This window comes from Pseudophryne corroboree, unplaced genomic scaffold (genome assembly GCF_028390025.1).
Source record: "Pseudophryne corroboree isolate aPseCor3 unplaced genomic scaffold, aPseCor3.hap2 scaffold_826, whole genome shotgun sequence".
In the NCBI taxonomy this organism is placed as follows: Eukaryota; Metazoa; Chordata; class Amphibia; order Anura; family Myobatrachidae; genus Pseudophryne; species Pseudophryne corroboree.
The window spans coordinates 188,134-207,943 of NW_026970405.1; the positions used below are offsets into that span (position 1 = coordinate 188,134).

Here is a 19,810-nt window from a genome sequence, read left to right on the forward strand (position 1 = left end):
GTGAGAAAGATCTTCACCCTTAAATAAAGATTTTCTTAATTCCTTACCTGTGTGCTAATTAGATATCACCTTGTTTTCACATTAAACAGACTTCCACATGAGAAAGCAGCAAGGATGCAGTGGCGTTAATGTTTCCTGGTGTCAACCTGTATTATTTCAGTAGACATTGAAATGAGGATACATCTTGCTGCCTTTCCAATGAAGCAAGTTTAATTTAGTAATAGGTGAAAAACCATCCCTACAAAGGTGTTAATCAGAGACTTGGCTTTGTGGACACTTTTCAGAGAACAAATTTGTTAGCATAAAAATAAAGCCAGAAAATGAAGAGCTGTTTAATCACGCAATTTGATTTTTTTGCCAGCATATTTCTTTTTCTCTGCATCCCACTGCTAAATTGTGCTTCCTAGATGTTTTTATAAAATCACTGAATCAAATCTAACTCTGATTACATCAGAGAAGGCCAGGTACCCTACACCATAACAGGGGGTATGAAATTTGACTTGTCTACTTAAAGATCACCAAAATCTGATAACAAGGTCAACTACGTCCCTGGGTGGAATTGAACCACCAACCTTTTGATTAATAGCCGTACACACTAACTGATTGCGCCACAGAGACACTTTGCAAAAGTCCATACTGACAAATGCTAATAAGCATTCATCTAAAACGTTTCCTAGAAAAACTTAAAAAAGTCAATAATCTGGAGAGTTTTTGTAAGATGTTTCTTCTATCAACCAATGAAGAAACACATTGGTACTTTCCCATGATGAGTGAGTGCTTCAGGATCTCTTGCACTTACATGTGCAGCAGAGTACAGCAATGGAAGCATGCTGGGCCCATAACCCAGAGGTAGGCAGATTGAAACTATCCTCTGCTATATGCATTTTTTTGTTTGTTAATTAAAGTAATCCAAAACTGGGATTGATATTTTGGCTCTTTTATTTTTACTTAAAGTACAATAACTTTTACCATTTTAATTTGTTTTAATAGTATATTGACAGTATTGTTTTCTTTCAAAAATCCACTTAATTTTCTTTACCCTATTATTAAAATGGTAATTGACAAAAACAAACTACATTGTCACCAGAAGAGCAATACAAAATGTACAAGTGATATATTAAAATCATCTTTCCAGCTTGAATTTCAATGATGCATTGGGGCAACGATTTTGTGAGAAACATCTTCACCCTTAAATAAAGATTTTCTTAATTCCTTACCTGTGTGCTAATTAGATATCACCTTGTTTTCACATTAAACAGACTTCCACATGAGAAAGCAGCAAGGATGCAGTGGCGTTAATGTTTCCTGGTGTCAACCTGTATTATTTCAGTAGACATTGAAATGAGGATGCATCTTGCTGCCTTTCCAATGAAGCAAGTTTAATTTAGTAATAGGTGAAAAACCATCCTTACAAAGGTGTTAATCAGAGACTTGGCTTTGTGGACACTTTTCAGAGAACAAATTTGTTAGCATAAAAATAAAGCCAGAAAATAAAGAGCTGTTTAATCACTCAATTGGATTTTTCTGCCAGCATATTTTTTTTCTCTGCAAACCACTGCTAAATTGTGCTTCCTAGCTGTTTTTATAAAATCACTGAATCAAATCTAACTCTGATTACATCAGAGAAGGCCAGGTACCCTACACCATAACAGGGGGTTTGAAATTTTGACTTGTCTACTTAAAAATCACCAAAATCTGATAACAAGGTCAATTAGGTCTCTGGGTGGGATTGAACCACCAACCTTTTGGTTAATAGCCGTACATACTAACTGATTGCGCCACAGAGACACTTTGCAAAAGTACATACTGACAAAGGCTAATAAGCATTCATCTAAAACGTTTCCTAGAAAAACTTTAAAAAGTCAATAATCTGGAGAGTTTTTGTAAGATGTTTCTTCCATCAACCAACGAAGAAACACATTGGTACTTTCCCATGATGAGTGAGTGCTTCAGGATCTCTTGCACTTACATGTGCAGCAGAGTACAGCAATGGAAGCATGCTGGGCCCATAACCCAGAGGTAGGCAGATTGAAACTATCTTCTGCTATATGCATTTTTTTTTGTTAATTAAAGTAATCCAAAACTGGGATTGATATTTTGGCTCTTTTATTTTTACTTAAAGTACAACAACTTTTACCATTTTAATTTGTTTTAATAGTATATTGACAGTATTGTTTTCTTTCAAAAATCCACTTCATTTTCTTTACCCTATTACTAAAATGGTAATTGACAAAAACAAACTACATTGTCACCAGAAGAGCAATACAAAATGTACAAGTGATATATTAAAATCATCTTTCCAGCTTGAATTTCAATGATGCATTGGGGCAACGATTTTGTGAGAAACATCTTCACCCTTAAATAAAGATTTTCTTAATTCCTTACCTGTGTGCTAATTAGATATCACCTTGTTTTCATATTAAACAGACTTCCACATGAGAAAGCAGCAAGGATGCAGTGGCGTTAATGTTTCCTGGTGTCAACTTGTATTATTTCAGTAGACATTGAAATGAGGATGCATCTTGCTGCCTTTCCAATGAAGCAAGTTTAATTTAGTAATAGGTGAAAAACCATCCTTACAAAGGAGTTAATCAGAGACTTGGCTTTGTGGACACTTTTCAGAGAACAAATTTGTTAGCATAAAAATGAAGCCAGAAAATGAAGAGCTGTTTAATCACTCAATTGGATTTTTCTGCCAGCATATTTTTTTTCTCTGCAACCCACTGCTAAATTGTGCTTCCTAGCTGTTTTTATAAAATCACTGAATCAAATCTAACTCTGATTACATCAGAGAAGGCCAGGTACCCTACACCGTAACAGGGGGTTTGAAATTTTGACTTGTCTACTTAAAGATCACCAAAATCTGATAACAAGGGAAATTAGGTCCCTGGGTGGGATTGAACCACCAACCTTATGGTTAATAGCCGTACATACTAACTGATTGCGCCACAGAGACATTTTGCAAAAGTCCATACTGACAAAGGCTAATAAGCATTCATCTAAAACGTTTCCTAGAAAAACTTTAAAAAGTCAATAATCTGGAGAGTTTTTGTAAGATGTTTCTTCCATCAACCAACGAAGAAACACATTGGTACTTTCCCATGATGAGTGAGTGCTTCAGGATCTCTTGCACTTACATGTGCAGCAGAGTACTGCAATGGAAGCATGATGGGCCCATAACCCAGAGGTAGGCAGATTGAAACTATCCTCTGCTATATGCATTTTTTTTTGTTAATTAAAGTAATCCAAAACTGGGATTGATATTTTGTCTCTTTTATTTTTACTTAAAGTACAATAACTTTTACCATTTTAATTTGTTTTAATAGTATATTGACAGTATTGTTTTCTTTCAAAAATCCACTTCATTTTCTTTACCCTATTATTAAAATGGTAATTGACAAAAACAAACTACATTGTCACCAGGAGAGCAATACAAAATGTACAAGTGATATATTAAAATCATCTTTCCAGCTTGAATTTCAATGATGCATTGGGTCAACAAATTTGTGAGAAACATCTTCACCCTTAAATAAAGATTTTCTTAATTCCTTACCTGTGTGCTAATTAGATATCACCTTGTTTTCACATTAAACAGACTTCCACATGAGAAAGCAGCAAGGAAGCAGTGGCGTTAATGTTTCCTGGTGTCAACTTGTATTATTTCAGTAGACATTGAAATGAGGATGCATCTTGCTGCCTTTCCAATGAAGCAAGTTTAATTTAGTAATAGGTGAAAAACCATCCTTACAAAGGTGTTAATCAGAGACTTGGCTTTGTGGACACTTTTCAGAGAACAAATTTGTTAGCATAAAAATAAAGCCAGAAAATGAAGAGCTGTTTAATCACTCGATTGGATTTTTCTGCCAGCATATTTTTTTTCTCTGCAACCCACTGCTAAATTGTGCTTCCTAGCTGTTTTTTTATAAAATCACTGAATCAAATCTAACTCTGATTACATCAGAGAAGGCCATGTACCCTACACCATAAGAGGGGGTTTGAAATTTTGACTTGTCTACTTAAATATCACCAAAATCTGATCACAAGTTTAATTAGGTCCCTGGGTGGGATTGAACCACCAACCTTTCGGTTAATAGCCGAACACACTAACCGATTGCGCCACAGAGACACTTTGCAAAAAGTGCCTACTGACAAAGGCTAATAAGCATACATCTAGAACGTTTCCTAGAAAAACATTAAAAAATCAATAATCTGGAGAGTTTTTGTAAGATGTTTCTTCCATCAACTAACGAATAAACACATTGGTACTTTCCCATGATGAGTGAGTGCTTCAGGATCTCTTGCACTTACATGTGCAGCAGAGTACTGCAATGGAAGCATGCTGGACCCATAACCCAGAGGTAGGCAGATTGAAACTATCCTTTGCTATATGCATTTTTTTTGTTAATTTAAGTAATCAAAACTGGGATTGATATTTTTGCTCTTTTATTTTTACTTAAAGTACAATAACTTTTACCATTTTAATTTGTTTTAATAGTATATTGACAGTATAGTTTTCTTTCAAAAATCCACTTAATTTTCTTTACCCTGTTATTAAAATGGTAATTGACAAAAAAAACTACATTGTCACCAGAAGAGCAATACAAAATGTACAAGTGATATATTAAAATCATCTTTCCAGCTTGAATTTCAATGATGCATTGGGGCAACAATTTTGTGAGAAACATCTTCACCCTTAAATAAAGATTTTCGTAATTCCTTACCTGTGTGCTAATTAGATATCACCTTGTTTTCACATTAAACAGACTTCCACATGAGAAAGCAGCAAGGATGCAGTGGCGTTAATGTTTCCTGGTGTCAACCTGTATTATTTCAGTAGACATTGAAATGAGGATGCATCTTGCTGCCTTTCCAATGAAGCAAGTTTAATTTAGTAATAGGTGAAAAACCATCCCTACAAAGGTGTTAATCAGAGACTTGGCTTTGTGGACACTTTTCAGAGAACAAATTTGTTAGCATAAAAATAAAGCAAGAAAATTAAGAGCTGTTTAATCACTCAATTGGATTTTTATGCCAGCATATTTTTTTTCTCTGCAAACCACTGCTAAATTGTGCTTCCTAGCTGTTTTTATAAAATCACTGAATCAAATCTAACTCTGATTACATCAGAGAAGGCCAGGTACCCTACACAATAAGAGGGGGTTTGAAATTTTGACTTGTCTACTTAAATATCACCAAAATCTGATAACAAGGTCAATTACGTCCCTGGGTGGGATTGAACTACCAACCTTTTGGTTAATAGCCGTACACACTAACTGATTGCGCCACAGAGACACTTTGCAAAAGTACATACTGACAAAGGCTAATAAGCATTCATCTAAAACGTTTCCTAGAAAAACTTAATAAAGTCAATAATCTGGAGAGTTTTTGTAAGATGTTTCTTCTATCAACCAACGAAGAAACACATTGGTACTTTCCCATGATGAGTGAGTGCTTCAGGATCTCTTGCACTTACATGTGCAGCAGAGTACAGCAATGGAAGCATGCTGGGCCCATAACCCAGAGGTAGGCAGATTGAAACTATCCTCTGCTATATGCATTTTTTTGTTTGTTAATTAAAGTATTCCAAAACTGGGATTGATATTTTGGCTCTTTTATTTTTACTTAAAGTACAATAACTTTTACCATTTTAATTTGTTTTAATAGTATATTGACAGTATTGTTTTCTTTCAAAAATCCACTTCATTTTCTTTACCCTATTATTAAAATGGTAATTGTCAAAAACAAACTACATTGTCACCAGAAGAGCAATACAAACTGTACAAGTGATATATTAAAATCATCTTTCCAGCTTGAATTTCAATGATGCATTGGGGCAACGATTTTGTGAGAAACATCTTCACCCTTAAATAAAGATTTTCTTAATTCCTTACCTGTGTGCTAATTAGATATCACCTTGTTTTCACATTAAACAGACTTCCACATGAGAAAGCAGCAAGGATGCAGTGGCGTTAATGTTTCCTGGTGTCAACCTGTATTATTTCAGTAGACATTGAAATGAGGATGCATCTTGCTGCCTTTCCAATGAAGCAAGTTTAATTTAGTAATAGGTGAAAAACCATCCTTACAAAGGTGTTAATCAGAGACTTGGCTTTGTGGACACTTTTCAGAGAACAAATTTGTTAGCATAAAAATAAAGCCAGAAAATAAAGAGCTGTTTAATCACTCAATTGGATTTTTCTGCCAGCATATTTTTTTTCTCTGCAACCCACTGCTAAATTGTGCTTCCTAGCTTTTTTTATAAAATCACTGAATCAAATCTAACTCTGATAACATCAGAGAAGGCCAGGTACCCTACACAATAACAGGGGGTATTCGGTTAATAGCCAAACACACTAACCGATTGCGCCACAGAGACACTTTGCAAAAAGTGCCTACTGACAAAGGCTAATAAGCATACATCTGGAACGTTTCCTAGAAAAACATTAAAAAATCAATAATCTGGAGAGTTTTTGTAAGATGTTTCTTCCATCAACTAACGAATAAACACATTGGTACTTTCCCATGATGAGTGAGTGCTTCAGGATCTCTTGCACTTACATGTGCAGCAGAGTACTGCAATGGAAGCATGCTGGACCCATAACCCAGAGGTAGGCAGATTGAAACTATCCTTTGCTATATGCATTTTTTTTGTTAATTTAAGTAATCAAAACTGGGATTGATATTTTTGCTCTTTTATTTTTACTTAAAGTACAATAACTTTTACCATTTTAATTTGTTTTAATAGTATATTGACAGTATAGTTTTCTTTCAAAAATCCACTTAATTTTCTTTACCCTGTTATTAAAATGGTAATTGACAAAAAAAACTACATTGTCACCAGAAGAGCAATACAAAATGTACAAGTGATATATTAAAATCATCTTTCCAGCTTGAATTTCAATGATGCATTGGGGCAACAATTTTGTGAGAAACATCTTCACCCTTAAACAAAGATGTTTCTTCTATCAACCAACGAAGAAACACATTGGTACTTTCCCATGATGAGTGAGTGCTTCAGGATCTCTTGCACTTACATGTGCAGCAGAGTACAGCAATGGAAGCATGCTGGGCCCATAACCCAGAGGTAGGCAGATTGAAACTATCCTCTGCTATATGCATTTTTTTGTTTGTTAATTAAAGTATTCCAAAACTGGGATTGATATTTTGGCTCTTTTATTTTTACTTAAAGTACAATAACTTTTACCATTTTAATTTGTTTTAATAGTATATTGACAGTATTGTTTTCTTTCAAAAATCCACTTCATTTTCTTTACCCTATTATTAAAATGGTAATTGACAAAAACAAACTACATTGTCACCAGAAGAGCAATACAAAATGTACAAGTGATATATTAAAATCATCTTTCCAGCTTGAATTTCAATGATGCATTGGGGCAACGATTTTGTGAGAAACATCTTCACCCTTAAATAAAGATTTTCTTAATTCCTTACCTGTGTGCTAATTAGATATCACCTTGTTTTCACATTAAACAGACTTCCACATGAGAAAGCAGCAAGGATGCAGTGGCGTTAATGTTTCCTGGTGTCAACCTGTATTATTTCAGTAGACATTGAAATGAGGATGCATCTTGCTGCCTTTCCAATGAAGCAAGTTTAATTTAGTAATAGGTGAAAAACCATCCTTACAAAGGTGTTAATCAGAGACTTGGCTTTGTGGACACTTTTCAGAGAACAAATTTGTTAGCATAAAAATAAAGCCAGAAAATAAAGAGCTGTTTAATCACTCAATTGGATTTTTCTGCCAGCATATTTTTTTTCTCTGCAACCCACTGCTAAATTGTGCTTCCTAGCTTTTTTTATAAAATCACTGAATCAAATCTAACTCTGATAACATCAGAGAAGGCCAGGTACCCTACACAATAACAGGGGGTATGAAATTTGACTTGTCTACTTAAAGTTCACCAAAATCTGATAACAAGGTCAATTAGGTCCCTGGGTGGGATTGAACCACCAACCTTTCGGTTAATAGCCGAACACACTAACCGATTGCGCCACAGAGACACTTTGCAAAAAGTGCCTACTGACAAAGGCTAATAAGCATACATCTAGAACGTTTCCTAGAAAAACATTAAAAAATCAATAATCTGGAGAGTTTTTGTAAGATGTTTCTTCCATCAACTAACGAATAAACACATTGGTACTTTCCCATGATGAGTGAGTGCTTCAGGATCTCTTGCACTTACATGTGCAGCAGAGTACTGCAATGGAAGCATGCTGGACCCATAACCCAGAGGTAGGCAGATTGAAACTATCCTTTGCTATATGCATTTTTTTTGTTAATTTAAGTAATCAAAACTGGGATTGATATTTTTGCTCTTTTATTTTTACTTAAAGTACAATAACTTTTACCATTTTAATTTGTTTTAATAGTATATTGACAGTATAGTTTTCTTTCAAAAATCCACTTAATTTTCTTTACCCTGTTATTAAAATGGTAATTGACAAAAAAAACTACATTGTCACCAGAAGAGCAATACAAAATGTACAAGTGATATATTAAAATCATCTTTCCAGCTTGAATTTCAATGATGCATTGGGGCAACAATTTTGTGAGAAACATCTTCACCCTTAAATAAAGATTTTCGTAATTCCTTACCTGTGTGCTAATTAGATATCACCTTGTTTTCACATTAAACAGACTTCCACATGAGAAAGCAGCAAGGATGCAGTGGCGTTAATGTTTCCTGGTGTCAACCTGTATTATTTCAGTAGACATTGAAATGAGGATGCATCTTGCTGCCTTTCCAATGAAGCAAGTTTAATTTAGTAATAGGTGAAAAACCATCCCTACAAAGGTGTTAATCAGAGACTTGGCTTTGTGGACACTTTTCAGAGAACAAATTTGTTAGCATAAAAATAAAGCAAGAAAATTAAGAGCTGTTTAATCACTCAATTGGATTTTTATGCCAGCATATTTTTTTTCTCTGCAAACCACTGCTAAATTGTGCTTCCTAGCTGTTTTTATAAAATCACTGAATCAAATCTAACTCTGATTACATCAGAGAAGGCCAGGTACCCTACACAATAAGAGGGGGTTTGAAATTTTGACTTGTCTACTTAAATATCACCAAAATCTGATAACAAGGTCAATTACGTCCCTGGGTGGGATTGAACCACCAACCTTTTGGTTAATAGCCGTACACACTAACTGATTGCGCCACAGAGACACTTTGCAAAAGTACATACTGACAAAGGCTAATAAGCATTCATCTAAAACGTTTCCTAGAAAAACTTAATAAAGTCAATAATCTGGAGAGTTTTTGTAAGATGTTTCTTCTATCAACCAACGAAGAAACACATTGGTACTTTCCCATGATGAGTGAGTGCTTCAGGATCTCTTGCACTTACATGTGCAGCAGAGTACAGCAATGGAAGCATGCTGGGCCCATAACCCAGAGGTAGGCAGATTGAAACTATCCTCTGCTATATGCATTTTTTTGTTTGTTAATTAAAGTATTCCAAAACTGGGATTGATATTTTGGCTCTTTTATTTTTACTTAAAGTACAATAACTTTTACCATTTTAATTTGTTTTAATAGTATATTGACAGTATTGTTTTCTTTCAAAAATCCACTTCATTTTCTTTACCCTATTATTAAAATGGTAATTGACAAAAACAAACTACATTGTCACCAGAAGAGCAATACAAACTGTACAAGTGATATATTAAAATCATCTTTCCAGCTTGAATTTCAATGATGCATTGGGGCAACGATTTTGTGAGAAACATCTTCACCCTTAAATAAAGATTTTCTTAATTCCTTACCTGTGTGCTAATTAGATATCACCTTGTTTTCACATTAAACAGACTTCCACATGAGAAAGCAGCAAGGATGCAGTGGCGTTAATGTTTCCTGGTGTCAACCTGTATTATTTCAGTAGACATTGAAATGAGGATGCATCTTGCTGCCTTTCCAATGAAGCAAGTTTAATTTAGTAATAGGTGAAAAACCATCCTTACAAAGGTGTTAATCAGAGACTTGGCTTTGTGGACACTTTTCAGAGAACAAATTTGTTAGCATAAAAATAAAGCCAGAAAATAAAGAGCTGTTTAATCACTCAATTGGATTTTTCTGCCAGCATATTTTTTTTCTCTGCAACCCACTGCTAAATTGTGCTTCCTAGCTTTTTTTATAAAATCACTGAATCAAATCTAACTCTGATAACATCAGAGAAGGCCAGGTACCCTACACAATAACAGGGGGTATTCGGTTAATAGCCAAACACACTAACCGATTGCGCCACAGAGACACTTTGCAAAAAGTGCCTACTGACAAAGGCTAATAAGCATACATCTGGAACGTTTCCTAGAAAAACATTAAAAAATCAATAATCTGGAGAGTTTTTGTAAGATGTTTCTTCCATCAACTAACGAATAAACACATTGGTACTTTCCCATGATGAGTGAGTGCTTCAGGATCTCTTGCACTTACATGTGCAGCAGAGTACTGCAATGGAAGCATGCTGGACCCATAACCCAGAGGTAGGCAGATTGAAACTATCCTTTGCTATATGCATTTTTTTTGTTAATTTAAGTAATCAAAACTGGGATTGATATTTTTGCTCTTTTATTTTTACTTAAAGTACAATAACTTTTACCATTTTAATTTGTTTTAATAGTATATTGACAGTATAGTTTTCTTTCAAAAATCCACTTAATTTTCTTTACCCTGTTATTAAAATGGTAATTGACAAAAAAAACTACATTGTCACCAGAAGAGCAATACAAAATGTACAAGTGATATATTAAAATCATCTTTCCAGCTTGAATTTCAATGATGCATTGGGGCAACAATTTTGTGAGAAACATCTTCACCCTTAAATAAAGATGTTTCTTCTATCAACCAACGAAGAAACACATTGGTACTTTCCCATGATGAGTGAGTGCTTCAGGATCTCTTGCACTTACATGTGCAGCAGAGTACAGCAATGGAAGCATGCTGGGCCCATAACCCAGAGGTAGGCAGATTGAAACTATCCTCTGCTATATGCATTTTTTTGTTTGTTAATTAAAGTATTCCAAAACTGGGATTGATATTTTGGCTCTTTTATTTTTACTTAAAGTACAATAACTTTTACCATTTTAATTTGTTTTAATAGTATATTGACAGTATTGTTTTCTTTCAAAAATCCACTTCATTTTCTTTACCCTATTATTAAAATGGTAATTGACAAAAACAAACTACATTGTCACCAGAAGAGCAATACAAACTGTACAAGTGATATATTAAAATCATCTTTCCAGCTTGAATTTCAATGATGCATTGGGGCAACGATTTTGTGAGAAACATCTTCACCCTTAAATAAAGATTTTCTTAATTCCTTACCTGTGTGCTAATTAGATATCACCTTGTTTTCACATTAAACAGACTTCCACATGAGAAAGCAGCAAGGATGCAGTGGCGTTAATGTTTCCTGGTGTCAACCTGTATTATTTCAGTAGACATTGAAATGAGGATGCATCTTGCTGCCTTTCCAATGAAGCAAGTTTAATTTAGTAATAGGTGAAAAACCATCCTTACAAAGGTGTTAATCAGAGACTTGGCTTTGTGGACACTTTTCAGAGAACAAATTTGTTAGCATAAAAATAAAGCCAGAAAATAAAGAGCTGTTTAATCACTCAATTGGATTTTTCTGCCAGCATATTTTTTTTCTCTGCAACCCACTGCTAAATTGTGCTTCCTAGCTTTTTTTATAAAATCACTGAATCAAATCTAACAACATCAGAGAAGGCCAGGTACCCTACACAATAACAGGGGGTATGAAATTTGACTTGTCTACTTAAAGTTCACCAAAATCTGATAACAAGGTCAATTAGGTCCCTGGGTGGGATTGAACCACCAACCTTATGGTTAATAGCCGTACATACTAACTGATTGCGCCACAGAGACACTTTGCAAAAGTACATACTGACAAATGCTAATAAGCATTCATCTAAAACGTTTCCTAGAAAAACTTAAAAAAGTCAATAATCTGGAGAGTTTTTGTAAGATGTTTCTTCTATCAACCAACGAAGAAACACATTGGTACTTTCCCATGATGAGTGAGTGCTTCAGGATCTCTTGCACTTACATGTGCAGCAGAGTACAGCAATGGAAGCATGCTGGGCCCATAACCCAGAGGTAGGCAGATTGAAACTATCCTCTGCTATATGCATTTTTTTGTTTGTTAATTAAAGTAATCCAAAACTGGGATTGATATTTTGGCTCTTTTATTTTTACTTAAAGTACAATAACTTTTACCATTTTAATTTGTTTTAATAGTATATTGACAGTATTGTTTTCTTTCAAAAATCCACTTAATTTTCTTTACCCTATTATTAAAATGGTAATTGACAAAAACAAAGAAACATCTTACAACCCTCTTCTCTACCGTGGTATAAGCAGGGGAGAGTCCGGGGAGCTTCCTCTCAGCGGTGCTGAGGAGAAAAAATGGCGCTGGTGAGTGCTGAGGGAGAAGCCCCGCCCCCTCGGCGGCGGGCTTCTGTCCCGCTTAAACTGTAAAATTGGTGGGGGCTCATACATATATACAGTGCCCAGCTGTATATATGTTATATTTTTGCCAAAAAGAGGTTTATATTGCTGCCCAGGGCGCCCCCCCTGCGCCCTGCACCCTTACAGTGACCGGAGTATGTGAGGTGTATGGGAGCAATGGCGCACAGCTGCAGTGCTGTGCGCTACCTCAGTGAAGATCATGAACTCTGTGGAGCCCGTCTATCCCCATGGTCCTTACGGAGTCCCCAGCATCCTCTAGGACTTTAGAGAAACTAGGATTTTAATACCTACCGGTAAATCCTTTTCTCTTAGTCTGTTGAGGATGCTGGGCACCCGTCCCAGTGTGTACTGTGTCTGCAGTTATTAAATGGCCCTTAACTCCAGAACATTTATGTGGAGACAACTTTCCTGACTTGACCATCTTCCTTGGACGTTTTCCCCCTGTGTGACTGCTCCCCAGCCTCGGAGGGTTGCATCTGTGGTCCCTAGGATCCAGTCCTGGATCCCGAACCATCGCCCCTCTAGGAGGTGAGAACTGTGCAGCCACCAATGGAGTGAGATTCTGGTCTTGGAAGACAGGATTATCCTCCGGTGCATGTGTAGGTGGGATCCGGACCAATTGTCCAACAGGTCCCACTGGAACACTCTGGCATGGAACCTGCCAAACTGAATGGCCTCGTAGGCCACAACCATCTTCCCCAGCAACTGAATGCATTGATGGATTAACACTCTTGCTGGTTTCAGAATTTGTTTGACCAGACTCTGGAACTCCATAGCCTTTCCACTGGAAGAAAACCTCTTCTGTGTCCAGTATGTGTTATGATTCCAGCACTCTAGTCAGAGAAGATCTTATGGCAAGGACCGGAGCACTGGAACGGAATGCTGGGGAAGGGAGCAGGACAGGAAAATAGCCCCTGGCGCCCTAACTCTGTTGTCTCACCCGTGTTGTCAGAAATCCCCTGCGAGACTATGGTTTCTTGAGCCCTTGGCAGCCGCGTTTGAAGGGCGGATTATGTCTGCCCAACTTCGATGCCCCCCGGTCTTAATGAGAGACAAAGGGAAACCCGAGACAGGGTGATAACAAGAGGCCCTCTAACTAAACAACCAGGCCAGGGGCTAAGCAAACTCAAAACTATAATATGTGCGGAGAAACCGCCAGGAAAAAGGACAACCAAAATATCCACTTGTCCAATTCTCCTACCCGGCACCGCCGAGTACCAGAGAGGACTTGTGGAAGCGGAACCCTCCGCAAATGCTCCAAACACAAAATATAAAAGGTAAAGCGGCTGAGCCGCAACACACGGCAGAGCCGCAACTCACGAACACCACTGGATATAAAACGGTGATCAGTCAGGACTCCAGGGAACCAAACGACCTCTTGGGATGAGATGACAACTCCCGAATACCGGACTTCTGCGGACTGGAATGACCGGATACAGCAGGACTGGAAACAGACTCTCAGCAAACAAAGGCAGCATGCAGGAAGCTATTACCGGCATCTGTGAGAAGCCCTGGGAGTGTATTTAACAAGGAGTCCTCCAATCAGCTGCTAAAGGCTGATTAGAATAAATGCCGTGCAGCTGCCTTGCTGCACGGCCAGAGAACAGGTGAATATCTTAATTTCCTAAAGCCTAGCAACGGGGAACGCGGTCCACCAGTGGCGTCCCCGTTGCTAGGGTCCGTGCGGCTCAGCGCGCCCGGCGTCTAGCGTTGCTAGGGAGCCGGCGGCTGTACGTGCACGGCATCTCTAGTTGCTAGGCGCCGGGCCGCGCAGACCATCAAGCGGACCCCGGCGCCTAACAGTACCCCCCCCTTGAGGAGGGGTCAAGGAACCCCTAAAGCCAGGTTTCTGAGGAAATTCCCGAAAAAATGCCCTCTTGAGCCTCGGGGCATGAAGATCCTTATCCAGGACCCAAGACCTTTCCTCCGGACCATAGCCTTTCCAGGGAACCAGAAAATACAGCCGATCCCGGGACAATTTGGAATCGAGAACCTTCTCTACCAAGAACTCCTGTTGTCCCTGTACATCCACTGGAGATCTACCCTGAGAGATCTTCCGAGGAAATCTACTGGAAGAAACGTATTGTTTCAACAGGGAACAATGAAACGTATTTCCAATCCTGAGAGATCTTGGTAAACGTAACCGAAAGGCAACTGGGTTGACTCTTTTAATAATAAGAAATGGCCCAATAAATTTGGGTCCCAGTCTAGCTGAGGATTGTCGAAGCCTGATGTTGCGAGTCGACAACCACACCCTATCTCCCACCTTAAAAGTGCAAGGACGTCGGAGCCTGTCAGAAAATTTCTTCTCTCGAAAGGCCGCTTTTCTGAGAGCAAGGTGCACCTTTTTCCAAATGGCTCTGAGATGGGAGGTTAAGGTAAGCGAGGAGACTGAGGAATGATGAAAAAAAGAATTAGCTCTGGGGTGAAAACCAAAAACTGAAAAGAATGGAGACTCTTTAGTGGAGGAATGACAAGAATTATTGTAAGCAAATTCAGCCAACGGAAGAAACTCGGACCAATCATTCTGGAGTTTGGCTGAATACAAGCGCAAATATTGTTTCAATGATTGGTTAACTCGTTCGGTTTGCCCGTTGGATTGTGGGTGGTAACCGGATGTTAACGACAATTTCATCTTCAATGAGGCACAAAAACATTTCCAGAATTGTGCGATGAATTGTGGACCCCGATCAGAAACAATATCAGTAGGCAACCCATGAAGCCTGAATACATGGCGGAGAAACAAAACTGCCAACCCTTGGGCAGAAGGCAATCGGGGAAGAGCAATAAAATGAGCCATTTTACTAAAACGGTCCACTACCACCCATATGACTCGGAATCCGGCTGAAAGGGGAAGGTCAACCACAAAATCCATGGAAATATGAGACCACGGCCTGAGAGGAACATTTAAGGGCATAAGTTGCCCGATGGGCAAGGAACGGGGAACCTTATGCTGTGCACAAACCTGACATGAATAAACAAATTCCTTGACGTCTTTAGAAAGACCAGGCCACCATACTGAGCGAGAGACTAACTCCAATGTCTTAGAGACTCCTGGATGCCCTGAAACTTTGTTATCATGGAATTCCGTTAAAACAGTAACTCTCAAAAACTCAGGGACGTAAAGACGACCAGCAGGAGTAATTCTAGGAGCTTGGTGTTGAAGCTGTTTTAACTGGGTAAATAAATCTTGTGTGAGGCCCGCCCAGATGACCGAAGATGGAAGTATGGGGGTAACAGGATTGTTATTGTGAACCGGAAGAAAGCTATGTGACAGGGCATCAGCCTTAGTATTCTTGGAACCAGGCCTGAAAGTGATTATAAATTTGAAACGCGTAAAAAATAATGCCCAACGTGCCTGCCGGGCATTAAGCCGCTTAGCTGATTCAATCTATTGCAGGTTCTTATGGTCAGTCAATACCGAAATAGTATGTTTTGCTCCCTCCAGCCAATGCCTCCACTCCTCGAAAGCCCATTTTACCGCCAGTAACTCCCGATTACCAACGTCATAGTTGGATTCAGCGGAGGAGAATTTCCTGGACATAAAGGCACAAGGATGTAACTCCAGAGACTCCGGATCCTTTTGAGAAAGGATAGCCCCCACTCCAACCTCCGAGGCATCAACCTCCACCACAAAGGGCAATTCCGGATTAGGATGTCTGAGGACTGGAGCCGAGACAAAGGCTTGTTTCAAGGCCCGGAAGGACAACTCAGCTTCACGCGACCAGTTGGTAGGATCCGCTCCTTTCTTTGTCAGAGCTACAATGGGAGCAACCAGGTCAGAAAAAGAATGAATGAACCTCCTATAATAATTCGCAAACCCTAAAAAACGCTTAATTGCTTTTAAATTGGTGGGTTGCGCCCAACTAAGGATGGCCTGGAGTTTCTTTGGTTCCATGGAAAATCCCTGAGGGGAAATTATGTACCCTAAAAAAGATACTTCCGTGACATGAAACTCACACTTCTCCAGCTTGGCATATAAATGATTCTCACATAACTTTTGAAGAACCAGACGCACCTGGGTAACATGTTGTTCCATTGATTTAGAAAAAATCAGGATGTCGTCTAAGTAAACGACCACGAATTTCCCTAGGAAGTCACGGAGCACATCGTTAATGAGGTCTTGAAAAACTGCCGGAGCATTGGACAGGCCGAACGGCATCACCAGGTATTCGTAGTGACCCGACTGAGTACTGAAGGCCGTTTTCCACTCATCTCCAGATTTAATTCGGATGAGGTTGTACGCTCCTCTAAGGTCAATTTTAGAAAAAATCACAGCAGAACGTAACTGATCAAAGAGTACAGAAATCAACGGCAAAGGATAGGTGTTTTTAACTGAGATCTTATTCAGGGCTCTAAAATCAATGCAAGGTCTAAGCGAGCCATCCTTTTTCTCCACAAAGAAGAAGCCTGCACTTAAAGGAGATTTTGATGGTCTAATAAATCCTTTCTCAAGGCTCTCCTTTACATAATCATTCATAGCCGCAGTTTCTGGCCCGGATAATGCATATAATCTTCCCTTTGGCAATGCGGCACCAGGAATTAACTCAATAGCACAATCATAAGGCCGATGGGGAGGCAGAATGTCCGCATTGCCTTTGGAGAAAACATCAGCAAACTCCTGGTATTCCACCGGAATGAGTTCTGGAATGATAGCTGCTACTCTGACTGGAAACGTGATACATTCCTTATCACAAAAAGTACCCCAATGTGAAATCTCCCCCGACCGCCAATCAATGGTGGGATTATGAAAGGCCAGCCAAGGGTGACCCAGAACAACTGGAACTGCTGGGCAATGTGTAAGAAAGAACTCGATTTTCTCGGAATGTAGAGCTCCTACTGTAAGTAGTACAGGGGGTGTACGGAGAGAAATAATCCCATTAGACAGCGGACTCCCATCTAAGCCATGCATGGTGACACACCTACCCAAAGGTAACTGAGGAATGCCTAAGGCCTTAGCCCAAGTTAAATCCATAAAGTTTCCTGCAGCTCCACTGTCAACAAAAGCCGACACCAAAGAACTGAGGCTGCCAAAGGAAACTTTAACTGGGACTAAAAGGGAGTTATTCGAGGAGATAAGCTGCAGACCTAGGTGAACCCCCTCACAATTCACCTGGTCAAAGCGTTTCCCGACTTGTTCGGACAATTACGAGCAAAATGTCCCTTACCCCCACAGTACAGACAAAGACCAGAATTTTGCCTTCTGGCTCTTTCTTCAGGAGACAGCCGGGAGAGACCCATCTGCATGGTCTCCTCTACGTCTTCAGGAATGGAATATACACACGGACTTGACCTTACAGGTGCTCCTTTTTCAGCCCTCCGCTCTCTGAGACGACGATCAATCTTAATAGAAAGCTCCATGAGTTTATCGAGAGTCTCAGGAGCGGGGTACTGAAGGAGACTGTCTTTTATAGACTCTGATAAGCCGAGGCGAAACTGACTGCGCAGGGCTGGGTCATTCCAGCCACAGTCGTTCGACCAACGGCGAAACTCCGTACAATAAACCTCTGCAGGATTTCTACCCTGTCTGAGAGCGCGCAACTGACTTTCAGCGGACGCCTCTCTATCAGGGTCATCATACAAGAGCCCTAAAGACTCAAAAAAAGCGTCAATTGACAACAATGCCGGATCCTCTGCTCTTAAACCAAATGCCCAGGTCTGAGGATCCCCCTGGAGCAAAGAAATAATAAACCCGACCCGCTGAGATTCAGTACCCGAGGAAGTCGGTCTTAAACGAAAATAAAGTTTACAGGATTCTTTAAAATTAAAAAAAATCTTTTCTATCACCAGAAAAACGGTCAGGCAAATGCATCTTTGGTTCATGGACTACCCTTGGGGAAGCTCGCAAAAGATCTTCCTGCGACTTCACCCGAAGAGAAAGATCCTGAACCATCTGAGTAAGTTCTTGAATCTGGCTGACTAAGAGCTGACCAGGATTTGGCCCTAAACCTGTTGGATTCATGAGGCCGATAAACTCTCACAAAACTGAATGAGAAAAAATTAAACCCCGTTTAATTTTAAGTTTTGGTATGGCCGGTAATAATGTTATGATTCCAGCACTCTGGTCAGAGAAGATCTTATGGCAAGGACTGGAGCACTGGAACGGAATGCTGGGGAAGGGAGCAGGACAGGAAAATAGCCCCTTGCGCCCTAACTCTGTTGTCTCACCCGTGTTGTCAGAAATCCCCTGCGAGACTATGGTTTCTTGAGCCCTTGGCAGCCGCGTTTGAAGGGCGGATTATGTCTGCCCAACTTCGATGCCCCCCGGTCTTAATGAGAGACAAAGGGAAACCTGAGACAGGGTGATAACAAGAGGCCCTCTAACTAAACAACCAGGCCAGGGGCTAAGCAAACTCAAAACTATAATATGTGCGGAGAAACCGCCAGGAAAAAGGACAACCAAAATATCCACTTGTCCAATTCTCCTACCCGGCACCGCCAAGTACCAGAGAGGACTTGTGGAAGCGGAACCCTCCGCAAATGCTCCAAACACAAAATATAAAAGGTAAAGCGGCTGAGCCGCAACACACGGCAGAGCCGCAACTCACGAACACCACTGGATATAAAACGGTGATCAGTCAGGACTCCAGGGAACCAAACGACCTCTTGGGATGAGATGACAACTCCCGAATACCGGACTTCTGCGGACTGGAATGACCGGATACAGCAGGACTGGAAACAGACTCTCAGCAAACAAAGGCAGCATGCAGGAAGCTATTACCGGCGTCTGTGAGAAGCCCTGGGAGTGTATTTAACAAGGAGTCCTCCAATCAGCTGCTAAAGGCTGATTAGAATAAATGCCATGCAGCTGCCTTGCTGCACGGCCAGAGAGCAGGTGAATATCTTAATTTCCTAAAGCCTAGCAACGGGGAACGCGGTCCGCCAGTGGCGTCCCCGTTGCTAGGGTCCGTGCGGCTCAGCGCGCCCGGCGTCTAGCGTTGCTAGGGAGCCGGCGGCTGTACGTGCACGGCGTCTCTAGTTGCTAGGCGCCGGGCCGCGCAGACCATCAAGCGGACCCTGGCGCCTAACAGTATGACTCCCAAAAACAACAACCGCGTCATTGGGACCAACTGCGATTTTGGCAAGTTTAGGAGCCAACCATGTTGTTGAAGAACTGTCAGGGAGAGTGCAATGTTTTGCACCAACTGGTCCCTGGATCTCGCCTTTATCAGGAGATCATCCAAGTACGGGATAATTGTGACTCCTTGCTTGCGAAGGAGAACCATAATTTCCGCCATCACCCTGGTGAAAATCCTCGGAGCCGTGGACAGACCAAACGGCAATGTCTGAAATTG

General features: G+C 39.9%; 2 non-coding genes across 2 annotated transcripts; both read right to left on the reverse strand.

The window, feature by feature from the left end:
- Positions 1 to 4,052: 4,052 nt before the first annotated feature.
- Positions 4,053 to 4,126, reverse strand: TRNAN-AUU (transfer RNA asparagine (anticodon AUU)). Its single transcript has one exon. It is a non-coding gene; the product is annotated as a tRNA-Asn (tRNA).
- A 3,822-nt stretch (positions 4,127 to 7,948) lies between these two features.
- TRNAN-AUU (transfer RNA asparagine (anticodon AUU)) lies at positions 7,949 to 8,022 on the reverse strand. The gene has a single exon. It is a non-coding gene; the product is annotated as a tRNA-Asn (tRNA).
- Positions 8,023 to 19,810: the final 11,788 nt, after the last annotated feature.